Source organism: Biomphalaria glabrata, chromosome 10 (assembly GCF_947242115.1).
Source record: "Biomphalaria glabrata chromosome 10, xgBioGlab47.1, whole genome shotgun sequence".
Lineage (NCBI taxonomy): Eukaryota > Metazoa > Mollusca > Gastropoda > Planorbidae > Biomphalaria > Biomphalaria glabrata.
Window position 1 is genome coordinate 8,263,238 of NC_074720.1, and position 18,175 is coordinate 8,281,412.

At 37.2% G+C, this 18,175-nt stretch overlaps 1 protein-coding gene across 2 annotated transcripts in view; it reads right to left on the reverse strand.

Moving 5' to 3' along the window:
* Window positions 1–18,175, reverse strand: part of LOC129928728 (uncharacterized) — a 196,617-nt gene that overhangs the window by 59,747 nt on the left and 118,695 nt on the right. The window lies entirely within an intron of this gene.

Genomic DNA, 18,175 nt, shown 5'->3' on the forward strand with positions numbered 1-18,175 from the left:
CAACAAAGAAGATAAAATACAACAGACATGATAAGAATACAACAGACATGATAAGAATACAACAGACATGACAAATACAAAAGACATGATACAAAAACAACAGGCCCAGGCATGATACAAATACAACATGCATGATACAAATACGAATAAAACAGACTTCAGTGAGTAATAGACAGGACAAATACAACAGACATGACACATAAAACGTTGGCCTACATGATACACAGGATCAAACAGTTTTGATAGTTTGATAACAAATAATATAAACGTTTTAAAAAATAAATTCATTCAGGCGTTAAATCGATATTTCTGTATGATTTAATTTTCTTTCACCGCTTGTGTTTTTTTTTTTTTTTTACGATCTTTTTCTGTTCCGATGATCTGTTTGATCGATAGGCCTTCACTCGGAACGCAAGGGAGACAAACCAACAAACTATCACAGCAGTCACACATTTCTCCCATCACCAATGTGCCAATGTAATAAAAACGTTTCGGCTCCATTTTTTTTTAAATTTGTGGTTTCAAGGTTCAAGGACGCCTGAGCGTCATTTCTGCAAATATCTTCCGGTTGATCGGGCGGGTAGATTTAATGGTGACAAGAGATGCGTAAGTTGGTATGTTTTGAACTGAAGACGTGAAAATTAGAGATTTAATGAGGCAGAAGAGGCAATTACACATGGGACATTATTTTATTGCATTACAGAAAAAAAATGTTTCCATAGTCACAAAGTGGGTCAGTAATAAAACGATGTAATACATAAAAAGTAAAACACATGATTTATGATATTACAAAGACCAGATCACCAATGAAAAGATTAAAAAAAAACAGGATTACAACGGCTATTGGGTCCCACGATAACTTGCTAACAACTATTAAAAAAACAACAACGCAAACTTAAACTCTATTGACATTTCACAAGGTCCTCCGGGCTCGCAAAGACCTTCCTTCAGGGAACAGTACCAGGAAAAAAGGAAGAGGAAGATAGAAAAAGTGATGGGAAAATAACATAAAAGAAGGGAAGAGCCTATCATTGAAAGATGTTTAAATCCAAGTCAATAGACAGAGAGGAATGGAGTAAGATGGTTGACAGATCATGTGTGGTGCTCCTACGGATAATCAGACTAACTGATGTGAAGGATGATATTCCAAAGACATTATACAACAAAGAATTCGTAAGCTTTTGAATATGACAGACAGACAGACAGATAAAAAAAACTACAATTAAAGTATATTAAAAAAATCGCCTTGCTAAAAAACAAAAAAAGGTATCGAGTACGAATCTCAATGCACACAAAAAACGTGAAATGGGATCCGAGCAGAGCGCCCCAAGGCAGCACGGAAACCTCCCAGTGTCCCTGACAGTTCCCCTCCTTCCCCCCCCCCCTCAACAAAAAGAGATTGGACCAGAGTGCAATGAGCAGGATATAAAAAAAAACATAAAAAAAAACAAAAAAAAAAACGAAAGACGCGCTATTACAAGCTTAGTGTACAAATAAACGCGCGTGAATAAAGTATGTGTTCCTGTAAAGTATGTGTTCCTGTAAAGTGTATGTTCCTGTAAAGTGTGTGTTCCTGTAAAGTGTGTTATCTGGTGGTATTCCTGGCGTTTTCAGATAAGGTACGACAAGACGGTTAGTTGTTTTTGTTTAGAAAAAAAAAGGAACAAGTGCTAGATTTCATCTACACAAACACAGACACAAACAAAACAAAGTCGGAACGAAATACAAATGAAAACAAACTCTAATGCTCGCGGCTAGTGTTTAGTTTATGATGCCTAGCGCTGCCATAGACATTGTACGAAAACGGGGGCTAGTATCTCCGAGATACAGGAGAGAGCCTGGCAAGCCATAATGCTTGTCAACTTTAAAAAAAATAAATACATTGAGCGATCTAAATGGTTGCGTAGGCCAGGAGAACAATAAACACCCCACAGAGACGTAGCTAGGGTAAGGGAGGAAGGGGTAGAATTAGAAAATCCCCCAGGGCCCCCACTTGAAGGGGGCCATAAGAGTGTTTTTTTACATTAAATATTAAATATTACGAAAAATGCAGGGGCCCCCAAAGAGATCAAGCCCTTTGACGTGTATACATTACATATGCAATACTTCAAGAACACCAGGGATGCATTAGAAATAAGAAATATTTAATAAAGAAATAGGAATAAATTATAACTGTAGACAACGCCAACAAAAGCTGAATTCCTAAATATACATTAACTATCTGAACTGCCTTATAATGGCTCCTACGATGCTATCACAAAACTCCGGTCCACTGTCAACAATAACAAAACTTCAAGCGCTGTCACTCTGTCCCAACCAATGGACCAATGAAATAATCGTAAAATAATAAATAAACATAGAATTCTTTAAGTCTTACAACCAAGGTTATATGACGTACCGTTTACAATATTATATACAAAACATAATCACCACACTCCCCCCTTACCAAAATAAGCTATTAATATAACTTATTAATAGCGTACAAAGTTACTAGCTTAGCTTTCAGTATCAGGTAAAGAAAGAGTGCACACAAAAAATACACAGATACACTCTACCCTCAATAGTATTGAACTCAAAACCAAATTGGAAAAGGAAAAATGACAGAGTCGCCACCAAATAACAAGTTAACATATCTACATTTCCCAATTAACTCTCCTTGTTCACAATTTCAACCAATTTTATTTACAACATCCAGAATTAACTAGTATTGGAGAAAAAAAACACTAACTGTACATCATCAGTTTAAACTAATCAAAATCTGGTCATCAAGTACTCATGTACAATACAAATAGGAGACTTGCTTCACTACATTGTGACTTTGTTTAAAAGGAAATACATCTCAACTGATCAGCATTTATATTAGGTATTTGGTAATGCAGGCCTTGATCACTCATCGCGGCGATTCGTATACCTTCGTATCTGGTCAACATTGGCTGTAAGCTGAGAACTATCTGTCAAACTGTGCACGTAGAATGGAGTCAAATGGGTTGTCGACATATAATAAGATAAGAATAGGAATAAGATAAAATGTCCTGAGGATTGGGGGGGGGGGTAAACACTAGGTATGGAGCTATAATTAGTCATACATCCTAGGAATGTAGGTCTAAAACGCCATGAATGGAGTCAATTGTTCTGAGGCTGTTATGGTGGAAAGCTGCCCCACCAAAAGACTTGTACTGTCAGTCGTCACCTTGTTTCACTATTCACCTTTTACACATAGTCTCATACGCCGAGGTTTCAAAACGTTATTCCCACACCAAGAAGATTAAAGGTAGTGGTGTTAAGATATGTTGACAACGCTCTGCAGTCTGATCAAATGTGGTGGAGTCACATTACTGGGGGTGTAGTGGGACTGCTCTGTTGCAGTGCTGTTTTCAAACTTGATGCACATCGTCTGAATCAAGAGTGACTCAAAGTCAAAAGCGATTCGAGAAAGTACTGCCAGTTGTCAAGGAAAACAATGTCTCTATACACAGCAAACTTGTGACTGGTACAGACAAATTCACATTGTCTCATACTAACACACAGTTGTTTCCTTCTGGTCGCTAGATCAAAGGTCACTAAGTAAAATATTTTGCCTAATACTTCGACACAGGTATGTTCACGTTGTTGTTTTTTTCAGTCACAGGAACTGAAAGTAGTCTTCACACACACACACAGTCAGCTACAGTATGGCTGTAACTCTCTATATGACCTTGACCTTAAGGAAATTTAGTCCAAACTATACTAGTAGCTCTGCACATGTGTAGTTTCAAAATACATGCACATTCTAGAAGCAGGTCAGCCTTGAATTTCGCCACCACTGTCAATCAAAAAAAACATTCATCACTCTACTGGAGCGTGCACTGCCCTCTGAACATAATAGTAAAACGTTTCTCTCTGTGGTCTCCAGTAAACGGACACGTTCCTATTTCGTCCTCTTTGCTGTCTTAACGGTATCTTGAGGGTGTCATTGCTTACTTCAGTTCTTGGCGTCTGACGTCATGGTCGTTTCTTCCTTTTCCACGTCCATAACCAGTTCGGTCAAATTCTCTTCGTCGCCATGGACCTCCCCATCTGTCTCGGTTACCATAATATCTGTTGACTGGTGGGCTGCCATAGTATCTGTTGACAGGTGGGCTGCCATAATATCTGTTGACTGGTGGGCTGCCATAGTTGCGTCTGTAACAAGGTCTACGTCCTTGATAGTCTTGGTATCTTTGAGGCTGGACTTCTCCTGGGTCCTCTGGATACTGCCACCTTCCTCCCTTGCCGTTTTCTCTGTACCATAGATACCATCCACTCGTCCTAGAGCTACTTCTGTCAGCAGAATCTCTACTGCCCTGCACATTAGAACCACCTGGACCAGTTACGTTTGCTGTTTCTCTTCTTCGACGACGTCAAATTCCGTTTTTCCGCCTTCTCTAACACTTGTAGGGTATTTTCTTGGGTTGCTTTTAACTATGGCCGTCTGGTGCACAAATAAATCTTCCTTATTTTCGTTACTGTTAACATCATCATAACTTTCTTGTTCTGTTTTTAGTTTTTGTTGTCCGCCTTGAACTTGTTGTATCGTTTCTAAAGGAATTGTTGGACAACGGTTTTCTACGTCTTTAGGGTCGTAGCCTTGTCTCATTTGTTGTTGCCCTTGAAATTCAGTCGTTGCTGATTGGTCGATGTCATCAGCTTCTTGTTTTGGCTCCCAGTTAAAAAAATTGTTTCCATCTGTCGATCTGAGCCTCACTGGGACACTCTATATTTGGTACATTCCCTATCACCACTTCGAATGGACCATTCTCAACAACTATAGCTTCCACCTTTTTATTGAAATACGGAGAGTTAATGTGTACTATAGCTGTTGGGTAGCTCTTTATTTGCCCTCCGAAACCTTGTACTTTGCATTGTCTCTTAGTGTACTGGTGAGGTCTCACAAGTTTAGCTAAGAGTACACATTTGGTGGCCCCAGTATCGCGTAGGGCGTGGGTATGATAGCCATTGGCTATAGCTCGACATACGTACGGTGAAAGGCTATCCGCCAAGCCTCCAACATGGGCTACAACATCGTTCTTGTAGTACTCTGTTCTCCGGGCATCTCGACAATACTTCGCTATGTGCCCCATTCTCCCACAGTTGTAGCATCTCACTTCAATTCTCTGGGCCGGTGACTGATTTAGTCTATAATCATTTCGTTCTCTTTGTATATCTCTGTTTTGTGGAGAACTATGTTGTTGTGCTGTTTCTTCCTTTGTAAATCGTGCTGTTGTAGAGACTGCTGCGGCGGCAAATTCGATTTCTTCATTGTTTTCAACCTTTTGTAGTATTTCGCCCGGATGTGCTGCTACATAAGTTTGACACAGTTCCATAACGGTCTCCACACTTCTCGGTTTTCTTTCTTGTAGGAAAGCAAACAGATTCTTCCCAGCTGTTGATACGATTTTGTCCACGATGATAAACTGCTTCAGACTCTCGAAGGATTCTTCAATTCCAGACGCTTGAACCCATTTTTCGAACGTTATTTTCACATCAGAAACAAATTGCTTCATGTTGCCGTCTGATGGTGGTTTTAGCTCATGAAACTTCTGTCGGTAGTCGTCCTCGCTGTATTGATAGAAATCAAGTAATGTTTTCTTGAGGATGGCATAGTTTGCTACCTCGTCATCGCTTAGGACTTGTAGTGCATCGAGGGCCTTTCCTCCGACCAAACTGAGAAGTTGTATGGCCCATTCGTGTTGTGGTTCCTTTTCAAGTTTCATCAACATTTCAAATCTATTGATAAATGCATCCATCTTGTCCGTGCCTTCCACGAATTTTTGTCTCTTTGTTTGGGGCGTATTTCTTTTCCTCGTGTCTCTATTTTCTTGCTCCTCAACATCCTTTGCTTTACTCTCTTTTTCAATTGCAGCGATTCTGGCCTTCGATTCCTCGTCGTCTCTTTTTATTTTGGCCGCTACTTGGTCCTCTTCTAGTTTCCATTTAAATCTCATCTCTTCTTCCTGCATTGCCATCTTCCGTTCTTCTATTTTCGCCCTTTGTTTCCTTTCTTCCATTCTAGCATCTCTCTCCTCATTCTGTCTTATGATTTTAGCAACCCACTCTTCCAATTCTTCCCTCTGGTAGCCAAGACTCTTCCCCGTTTCGTAAAGTTTTAGTAGGTCACCGTATACTCTTTCAGTCATCTTATGGACGTAGGTTTGTTGTTATACTTTGGACAAGAGTTTTAGTCCCTGAGTTAATTAATTTTCCAGCTCTTTATTTCAAGTCAGTAGAGCTTACTGCTAGCCAGAGATAATAGATAATAAATCTCCTGGTTTGTCAAAGATTTGACACGTTAGTGGTACTATAAGGATGAAATAGTTCACCTGTCAACTTGTTGACACACTTGCTGCTCCACCATTGTTGCGATTGTTGTGAACTCCTAGCCTATGACTTTGACATGGATACATTACATATGCAATACTTCAAGAACACCAGGGATGCATTAGAAATAAGAAATATTTAATAAAGAAATAGGAATAAATTATAACTGTAGACAACGCCAACAAAAGCTGAATTCCTAAATATACATTAACTATCTGAACTGCCTTATAATGGCTCCTACGATGCTATCACAAAACTCCGGTCCACTGTCAACAATAACAAAACTTCAAGCGCTGTCACTCTGTCCCAACCAATGGACCAATGAAATAATCGTAAAATAATAAATAAACATAGAATTCTTTAAGTCTTACAACCAAGGTTCTATGACGTACCGTTTACAATATTATATACAAAACATAATCACCCCCCCCGGGCCCCAAAATGTTAGCAAATTCCTAGCTACGGCACTGACGCCCCAATGGATACACAATGATAATGCTAAATGTAACCCTGACAGCTGCCACAAATGACAATTTCATCCTAAATTAGCCTCTGGTGTCAAAGGGATATATTTAAAAAAAAATAGCTTAATTTTTTTTTTGCTGTTTAATCCTAGTTACTTATCCGAGAGCGTACTTTGAAATCAGTAAAGAAAAATATGTCACCTTGGAGCAGGGGTGGGCAAATTACGGCACGCGGGCCACATGCGGCCCGCCGAGGTGTTTTATGCGGCACGCCGACACCTACAGAAATCAGGTTTGCCCACAGTATAAAGATAGAAAAATGCAAATATTATAAATAACATTTATATAAATTATTGAAACTGTCTCATTATAAAAAGTTTTAAGTAAACGAAGACTAATGATTATTGGCTATACATCGATACACACAATTGAAGACATAATGTCTGAGTGTTGGGTAGGCTTGGAACAAGATGGCAAGTGTAACAACTGATGGAGCGCAATCTTTGACTGAGAACCATAAACTCGAAACAGGAAAGTTTGCACAAAGCTGCGTGTAATATCAACATTGAATTGTAAACTACACAAAATTATAAAATAGGATTAGTAGTTCTAACCACGGGTAGTCTGATTTTGAATAAATAATCGAATATATCCGCTATCTTAGCATAGTCAAGGCAAATGAGAAAAATATAAAATCTCAAGGAAGAAAGTGTTTTGTTCCTTGAAGGACATTGACTGTGACTTTGTTACCAATATTTCTAACGAAGAGTGGAAGACAAATTTCATGTTCTATCTTAGCTATAATTGTTATTACAATTGATTGTTAGCATATGAAATGTAAATACATGTTAAATCTTTTCAAACAAGGCTTTCCCATTTCTACAAGCAAGTAAAAGAAAATAGTTTTGGTCATTTTCCTTTGCTGAAAGGTGAAACTATTATTAATGAAATGATTAAAAGTACAACACTTATAAAGATTCCTTTATTGTGCAATTTATAAAAGCAAATTTTAAGACGTTTCAAGAACCAGTTTTCAATACCATCAGCTCATCATTTAGCAGAGAAGCCGATCCAAAGGACATAACTCAAAGCAAAGAGAAGCTCCAGTCTGTACTATCACGGGAGACCTTATGGGTGCCAGAAGCTGTATTTCCACACTTAAAAAAGCCTTGCTTCTGTTCACACTATTTGGGTACACATACATCAGCTCTTCTTCTTCGTTCTCATTGTACATATTGGAGGGTTCAGATCAGTAATAAGATATGAACTGCGTAGTGGTTTCCAGTCTTGTTCGGGTCTCTTGATTTAAAAACATGGTCAGCATTCTCTGGTGATGCTCCACAAGGGAAGGTTTCGCTCGTCCAGACATTTAACTTCCGGAACATATATTGTCTCATTCAGTGAGCAAGCATCTTTTTTGTGGAAACTAAAATAGTATAATCACTTGTCAATGTTGACTGACTATAATTTGACAGCAGTCACACACAGAGGTAAAAACTAGTAAGATAGTTTCACAGTTAAGAAACATTATGTACGAGTGTAAGAAGTAAAATACTGCACATTAAGTACAACTGTATATTTGTGTGGATACTGTGATATAAAAAGACAACAGCAATTAAAAAAAAATAATTTAAAATTGGTTTAAAAAATTGCTAACTCTTGTTGTATTTCAACGCGGAGTGTGAAAAAAAGGGAAAGAAACGTGAATATAATAGAGTGTATATATGAATTAAAAGACATTCTACACAGCAAGCTTATATATATATATGCGGCCCGCCATTCCCAAACTTTTTTTAATGCGGCCCTCGATACAAAAAGGTTGCCCACCGCTGCCTTGGAGTATAAAAGTATATAAGCTAACAAAACATAACGCAATTCAATAACAAACTTTAAACCTAAGGAAGACAACCAAAATAACAATATAAACGTAAGGGAGAAAACCAATATAATAATTCGTAAATATTTTCAAAGTCATTGACCTCTGTACTCTGCTATTGGCTCAGTTATCGAGAAATGTAACTGACGAATGGCAACTGTAACAGCCTCTTGATAACGGCAATTATACCAGCGCAGCCAGTTTCAGTGTATTGAATCTCTAACCATAGAGACAAAAAGATAAAAAAAAATGCAGCCTAGTGGAAAGTATGGGACAGACAACCTCGTTCCAGTTTTTTTTTTAAATCCATAAGTCAGTTCGTTACGTATTGTTTGTGAACGCACCTTATTGGCTTCATTATTTCTTCTGATAATATTGCAGTTAAGGGGCTTCCAAGAAACGTCAAGGAAAATGTTTTTGTAAATACTGCCATTTCACATCGTTTCCTTGTATATAGCCTATTAAAAAATTTGTAATGGACTTTAAGGTACATATGACCTACGCATTTGAGGCCATCCCTCCAGCCTCATCTCCTAACTTCTTATTGTCGTGAAGTTAATTTAATTTTTGGTTATTTTTACGATGAATTCATCTTGCATTGTTTTCATCTCAAAGAAATGGTGTTGTGGTTTTAAAGAGTTACAATTCTTGGTGTCTGACTGGAGTTTCTCAAGTTTGATTCCATCTTATTTTTATTTATTAATAGTTTGAAGGCCAAATGTTAACGCCACTGAAAGTAATCAGATTAAAAACCATCATCATCGTCATCATCAACCATCATCATAAACTACAACAGCGTCATCAATATGACCACCGCCAATGTCAACTACAACAACATCTTCAAACGACCACCGCCAAAATAAACTACAACATCAAAATCTATAAGACCCCAGCCAACATCAACTACAAGGGTATCATCAATAGGACCACCACTAACATAAACTACAACAGCATAATCTATAAGACCACTGCCAACATCAACTACAACAGCATCATCTATACTACCACCGCCAACACAAACTACAACAGCATAATCAATAAGACCACTGTTCACATCAACAACAGTAACATTATCATTACGACCACCGCCAACATCATCTACAGCTACATCATCATCAAGAAGAAGAACAACAACAACATCGATGATGCTATCTTTCTACTGAAGGCGACATACCGCTACAATATCAACATAATATAATATTCTTGCTTGGACACATTGGTAGAGATATGATACCAGGGGCAAAACGTGCGCCCGGGGCAAGGTACATTATTGGCGCCCCCACCCCATTTTCCATGAACATCGATAGAAATATAGTCTGCATGTGGCGCCCCCCCCCCCTGATGGTGGCGCACGGGGCATCGTGCCCCCCCTTCTACACCCCTCGTTACGCCTCTGATTGAGAATGCACTTTTACAGATTGCTTTCTATATTAAAGTTAGGTTCTTGTACACTGTCAAGCAGACCTACATTACAGTTGTCATCACAGCTGGCCATATCATAATGAAAGAAGATTCTTCTATATTGCAGGACGGAATTTACTTTACGTTCTAAAAAAATTGGTGGATATTTCTATTGAACATATCAAATTATCCGTCTCGCGCATTGCGTTTCATCGACCCGTCGTCTTCAGCACGCTCGATGTGAGGTCTCCGCACGGGTCTTCTCACTCCATTACACTTAGGTCGACTTAACCTCGGTGCCTACTTAAAGTTAAATTGGACGCTCACAAATCTGACATAACGGGAAATCATCGCAGTCACGGTCTACTGATAATGGTCTTAAATGATACCATTGGATGTGTCACCAGACTTTCTCTTTCCCAACCCACCCTGTCCACCCCCATTTCTCCATCTTTCACTCTCGACCAGGCTCGCACTGCTACCTGTCAGAATATTCTCTTACACATTCAAAGGACACATTAACTTACGCATCCCATGAGTTGCACACACACACACACACACATGCTCGCACCAAAGGTAAAACACTCAATTTGATTTCTAAAAGCATTTAAGCGTAGCAGAATTGCATGTGGAAAATAGACCTCTAATGTCCCTCGCATTATACTTATTGACCAGTGCGTCTCCTTCTTTATTTTACTTTATTTTATTTCTTTAACTAGTATCAACATTGAATTCTAGAGCCAGCCCAGAATGCAGGAAAGCGCTTCAGAATCAGCCTGTCACATCTTTTCTCATCGGAACCTTTTTTTTTTATTTATTAAACTGCGCTTCTTTACAATGAAAGAAAAAAATGCGATGTAAACTTTAGGAGAATTAATTTATGAAAATTAAAAGACAGGAAAGCACAGGAGTCCAGTACTTCCCCAGACCACCCACCGAGAAGGACCTGCTGTAATACCACTACTAACTTTCAGAAAATGAAAAAAAAAAAAACCCAGTCTAAATAGATTTGAGATTACACGACTAAAAAGAACTATCGTTACCAAAGAAACCAGTAAACAACATATAACCAAGCTATAGTTGATACATTACATTTTGCTGTAAAAATATCCAGACTAATAACCCAAAACATTAGGTCTATTATTGTATTAACCAAATATCTCAAAATATCTCTTTGGTATTTATGGGAAAAAAAAATGGATTTATGATATTAAAATAATTAAAGGTTTGGCCCCATTTTAAACTATGACCAACACAACACACACACACACAAAACCTGGCAATGTGTATCTAAGGGAAATTGATAATTAAATAATTTCACGGCACTCATTCCATTAAAAATTTTTTAATGAGTGCACGTGATATAATTTTTTATAAAGTTGTATTTACAATACCTCTATTCAAGTCAAAACTTCATGGAATCTAGAATCAGGAGCCTGAACGCTGATTAAAAAAAAACAACAGCTCTAACGATTTTCTTAGAAATTTAACAGAGGATGTATAGTGCTGGGAAAATAATTACTAACTCGTTGGATACACGGGGGAAACTCTAGCAAAAAAAGAAATAAATTTAAATTTGGCTAGAGAAATAGGTCTAGATTGAACATCGTTTTTGAAATAATAGTTTGTGAACAAAATTTGTTGAATATCTATATATAAAAGCTACATATTGATATTTTAACCCATTTGTATATTATGTCGCAAACACACTCTGACCTCAAATTTTATCATTAGTAAATATAAAATGAAACAGAGTTGAACCGGGTGGGAGGCGCGATACATGCGATCGCCTTCCCCCCATCGGACAAACCAATACTTTTTTTTTCTTTTTGTATTTTAGTTAAGAAATTACAAAATTAAAAAAAAAAGTGTCATTAATATAGTTTATATATGCTATAAATTAAATTCTTAATCAAAGAATTCGTTAATGCCAAATGCAATCATTAGCAGAAATTATAAAAAGGAGCGAGGATTAACGTTTTCACTCGACCGCCCTCTCCCCTTTCCAGACGAAAACATGACGTTTTAAAACAGAATAGTCAAATATGGCGACAGAGTTTATGTAATTGCACACGAATTTATATTAGTTATTTTAAGAAAGAAGTTAGTTTTGGAAAATTTAGAATTCATACGAATTTTTTTTTAATAAGAGTAACAATTGAGATGAGTTCTGAACCCAAATATCCTTTTCCTAGTCACCTATTTACAACCTTTACTCATACTGATATTATTTTGTTGTTGTATAAAAAAATTGGGACTATAACTGACAATATATACTTGGTTACTAAAAATGCAAAAAATTTAGAATAGAATCTAATTAGTTCACTTAATTTCTCCTCACTTCCGAAATTTTTTGTTTAGAGCTTTGAATTGTAGTTCTGTAACAAAACAAAGTTACAAACATGTCTTTTGAACAAAATGTATCACTTACAGACTAGCTTCTTTAAAAAAATATTTTTTTCGGCGGCCATCCTTAAAGTCTTAATCTAAATATGTGGGGTATCTTATCTTTTCAAGGAACAAATCGGTTGTATTTACATTGTAGTAAGGGCCTGTAAATTCATATTATAATATTTTTTAAGTAAAACATTATTCAAAAGTTCCTATTTTTAATAGAATGAATAATGAGCTGTAGATGTCAGGAGAGTGCTATTCTGCAGTGAAGAATGCAAGAAAACTCTTTTGGCGTCGGGGCTTCGCACCGGACCCACTGGTGGAGCTTACAGCGTTTCCCCAGATCCTCTAGCTGTCAAGAGAAAGGTCTCAACATGGCTGTTTTTGTTTTTTTTTCGCCGAAGGTTTAGAAGCACTGCTTTATTTTTTAATCATAATATATATTCTGTACGCGCGTTTATGCTTAGGGTTATGGTTTACTGGGCATTAGGGTTAGGGTTTGGGAAAAAATGCCCCCCCCCACTTTAAAGTTCTTGATCCGCTAGTGCCCGCACTTGAGGGCCTGACCTCTTTAGGGGCCCCTGCATTTCAACATTCGAAATCATGACATGAGATAATGGCGTAATATTTAATGTAAAACTAATTTCAAATACTCATTTGGCCCCCCCCCCTCATTTGGGGGGGGGGATTTTCAAATTTAGACTCTCCCTTCCCCTATGCTGGCTACGCCACTGCATCGTCAGCTCATAACCGATTTGTATAGTATTCAAGGAACCGTACATAGCTTGATCTAAAGGAAAAAAAAAACAAGTTTGAAAAAAAAAATTAGTTTAACTCTTTCTCTCCGTAATTATTTACCACATTCTGGTGGAATCAACGATTGTAGCGTAAGTTAGGAGAGAATGAGTTTAAAAAATTGATCTGAAAAACATTTCCAATGAAAAAACAAAGACTACACTAAAAGTGTTTGCAAAAGAAGAAAAAAAAAAGGTCACATCCGACAACACGAAGGTCACGGTAACTCAAGCTATGTAGTCTGGGTAAGCACTTCGAACCGGATATGACCTCCTACCAGCAACCATCTTTCCAGTCTCTTCACTACGAGACTTTGGTCAAGTCATTACTTTATCATGTCGTGTAATCGATACCACCACAGACGATGTCCAAACAGGACACAGCCGAACAAAACCTTACAAAAGAAAAGGGACAAAACAGAGTCCAGGTCAATTAGAGATTGACAGGTGATCGCTTGTTGGACCGCGATGAATGTCGTCCTCTGCGGCAACGAGATGGAAGCAGCGGTGGAAGATGACACAAAAGAACATCTCTAGAAGTCTGGCGATAATCTGATTTGGTGAGGGGAGCTGGGGGGTAATTAGCGAGACCAGGCTCACGACCATCTCCGCGAGAGTAATTAAAGAAACACAAAGTGAGAGACGCTAAGGAGGAGGAGGCAAACAATTTCAGGTTTCACACATGGGACAGTCTTGAAAATACATTGCTAGGGCGGTCGGAAACGAAACATCTCTAAGTCAGTATACATTTTGAACTTTCACGATAGCCTAAACAATGTCAAGGACGCTACGTTAAACTTCAATGTCGCTAGCTATGCTACAAACGGAAGCTAACATTTTTTTTCCCGCCTTAGTTGAAAATCGGTAATTTTTAAAGTTTTCAACACCTTGAATAAATAATAATAATATTAATAATTATAGTAATAATCTTTATTATCCATGAGAAAATTTGTGCATTAAAAATACATTGTTTGTAACTACAGAAAAAAAAATTACGTTGACACTAGTTTTACTCAAACAGGACATGCCCACTTGCTATCTTGTAGAATTGAACACTTCGAGTTCAAATTAATGTAAGGATTTTTTAAAAAATGGCGCCGTATTTCCTGAGCTCCTAATTACAAAAAATGAAATTTTCTCTTACTGTCCACACTAGGAAGAAAGACCAGAACACACTGGACATTGAAACAGGAGCACACATGGAATGCTAATGAGAATAGCTGTACCAAGAGTGTAATTATGTTCAAGTCTCATTCTTTTCATGTGCCAGGGCACAGAGTTTAATTACAATTAATTAGATTGTCATTGACAGCGGAAATACTAAGTGATAGCTTTTTTATTTTTTTTTTTTGGATTTCGGAGAATCTGGAAAACACAATCAAGGAAATGTTTGGAAGTAACTTTTTTTTTTAAAGGGATGTAATATTTTTGTGAAACCATTTTAGCATAGCAGAATTTTTAGGAAAGTTGATTCTACAATATTATCAATGTAGGATTTACCTGTAGAAAAGATTTTAAAAAAAATGGTTCCAGGAATATTTTCAATCGTTTTGAAGACAGAGAAAAGAAAAAAAAAGTTATAAATATAAATATAAATGTATATCGACTTAGGGAGGTTGATCAACGATGGTAAAGCGCTTGGCTTCCGAACCGGGGATCCCGGGTAATCCTGGTGAAAACTATGGTTTTTAATTTCGGGATCTTTGAGCGTCTCTAAGTCCACCCAGCACTAATAGGTACCTGACATTAGTTGGGGAAAAGTAAAGGCGGTTGGTCGTCGTGCTGGCTACATGACACCCTCGTTAACCGAAGGCCACAGAAACAGATGAACTTTACATCATCTGCCCTATAGACCGCAAGGTCTGAAAGGGAACTTTTTTTATATCAACTTAGACATGAGATTCTATGTTTCAATCTATACTGTGGAACATTATTGAATAGTTAGGTTACATTGGCTTCTAGTATCTGTTCCAGATACTTGACTATCAGTAGCTGAAGACAACTCAATAAACAGAGTCCGTCTGAAGACATACCGTCTGCTTTGTTTACTCAGCTCAGGGCCACGTCCGAGTCGATCAAGATTTAAGCATTTTTAGTATCGTATGGTAAGATTCATCCAACCGTTAGGCGTCTTTAAGTTACGTCATAACTAAACGGGGGTTAGAGATTACGGCTTTATGCATTATGTATCACATTACTATCTTATTCCCTCAACAAATTTAGTTGTTCATGTTGTCTTAAATTATTGATATAGTTGAAATAGTTGAAACCTAATTGTACAAATAATTAATATTATATATATATATATATATATATATATATATATATATATATATATATATATATATATATATATATATATATGTTTTACATGTTTTGTATGTTTCTCAGAATGGAAGATTGTTTCACCCTAGGCTAAACTTTCTTTAGGACGGCGGTACATAGCGGAGGGGACCTGCAGAATGTATAATATCGATAAGCTCTACCGTACAAAGTCAAATGAATACAATCTGGTTTCAAAACTTTGCCCTAAATATTTTAATCAGAAAATGTCTCCACTTTTCAATATGTTAATGAATGTTTTATTTAATAAACTCAAACTGATTTAAGATACCTATTTCTTAACATTTTATTAACCACTTATAAGTTAATGTATAAAGGCAGATGAAGATTACTTTCATTTTGAGTTTGAAACTCATACATAAGGATAACAATGCTTCTTTTATTTAAAAATAGCCCAGGGGAGGCAATCAGTTATGCTGAAATGTGAATCTTACTAGGTAAATGTACACCCGTATCAATATCTTATGTAATTAATAAAGATTAATTTATGTCCAAGGGTCACGTGTCTCCAAAGATTACAACAACGCCAACACTACTCAGCTACAGTTTAATTTTTAAAGCTTCGGTTTTAATTAGATTGATTTTTTTTTTCTTGGTTGAAACCTAAACTTCGCGCTCGAGGGTTCAGTGTTTCTAATTTCAACAGATGATCGTAGAACTTTTGCAAAAACATCTATAAGCACACACCCTATGGTCAAATAGTCGATGATCACATATAAACAAAAACTTTAATTAGAAAAAGAAATATATATATATATATATATATAAAACTTATATTAAATGTAGTTGCATCAATTAGTTTGGATCAGTCATGTAATTAAATTGCCAATAGATCTAGACTTTAACAACAATAAATAAGTGCCATTAGAAATTGTTTTTGTTTAGCGCAATTTCATGCTTTTAGCTTACGAGGATATTGTGGAACCAAAACAAATTCAACCAGATTAAACGTTAGATAAGACTTGTTGGGTATCTAGAATTTTCCGATCTTGAACAGGTATCGATCCAGCCAACACTCTATTTCTTCGGCAAAGAGTTAAAAAAATATATGCATCGGTAAGAATAACTGTTACACGTCCGGCTGATATCTCGATATGCGTGGTCTAGGGTTAAAAAAGCGTGTATGTATACTGTCACCTTTGGCAGTCTGAAGATTATTTCCACACCCATTTCTCATATGACATTAATAATGAAATTAATACATCAGTAAAACTATAGCACAGCCGATATTTTGAGAAATCGTACTACAGACGTAGCTTTATAGGGTTCCGGTCATTTCATCCCCGGTCACTTCATCCCCGGTCATTTCATCCCCGGTCATTTCATCCCCGGTCACTTCATCCCTGGTCACCTCATCCCCGGTCATTTCATCCCAGGTCACTTCATCCCCGGCCACTTAATCCCCGGTCATTTCATCCCCTGGTCATTTCATCCCCGGTCATTTCATCCCCTGGTCATTTCATCCCCCGGTCATTTCATCCCCTGTTCTTTTCATCATCTGATCATTTTATCTAACAAAAAGTCATTGTAAAAATCGTGAAATAAGCAATATTTATAATATATTCATTTTTATTTACATGACAAAAAGTGTGGCACATAAATAGATAACAACAAAATTAAATGCCATTAAAACTATAAAAATTTAACATGTATAAATATAGAGGTCATTTTAAAAAATTGTGTTCATCTACATAGATAGGTGAGATAAGATAGATAGGTAAGATAAGATAGATAGGCTATTGATTGTAAGTACAGAAGACGATCCATCGATTCGTATTACTTAACAAGAAATAAAAGCAAAACTTATATAGGCGACATGATACCCTGAGGGTAGGTGAAGTCAGCTTTATTAGAAAAAAATAATAAAACCCATTTCAAGGCTAGAATGAGGCGCCCATTTTCAAGAAAGAGCGATTGAAAAATAAGATAAAGTTAAAGATGGTAGTCAGGAGTTATCATAAGTATTTTAATCGTTCTCATCTGTCAAAAGATTTCCACTACTTCCGCCACGCCTTGGCCTTTGATCTTTACGTCATGCGCAGGATAATATTATAATATTACATCCCCCACATTCAATGGGAAGCGCTATAGCTAAGTACACACCCAGATTTACAATATATTATAAGATTTATCATCAAGAATGCAAAGTGGAAGAGGAAACACTACAAACGCTTTAGTAACGTGTCAAAAAATAACAAAAAACATTCTACATAATCACATTTATATATTAGATGAAATGAGGGCTTAATGTCAAAGACTTAACAGCACAATTAAACTATGAAAAAAAAATTTAATTGGGGATGAAGTGACCGGGGATGAAATGACCGGGGATGAAGTGACCGGGGAGGAAATGACCGGGGATGAAGCGACCGGGGAGGAAATGACCGGGGATGAAGTGATTGGGGATGAAATGACCGGAAATGAAGTGACCGGGGATGAAGTGACCGGGGATGAAGTGACCGGGGATGAAGTGACAGGGGATGAAGTGACAGGGGATGAAGTGACCGGGGATTAAGTGACTATGGATGAAGTGACCGGGGATGAAATGACCGGGGATGAAGTGACCG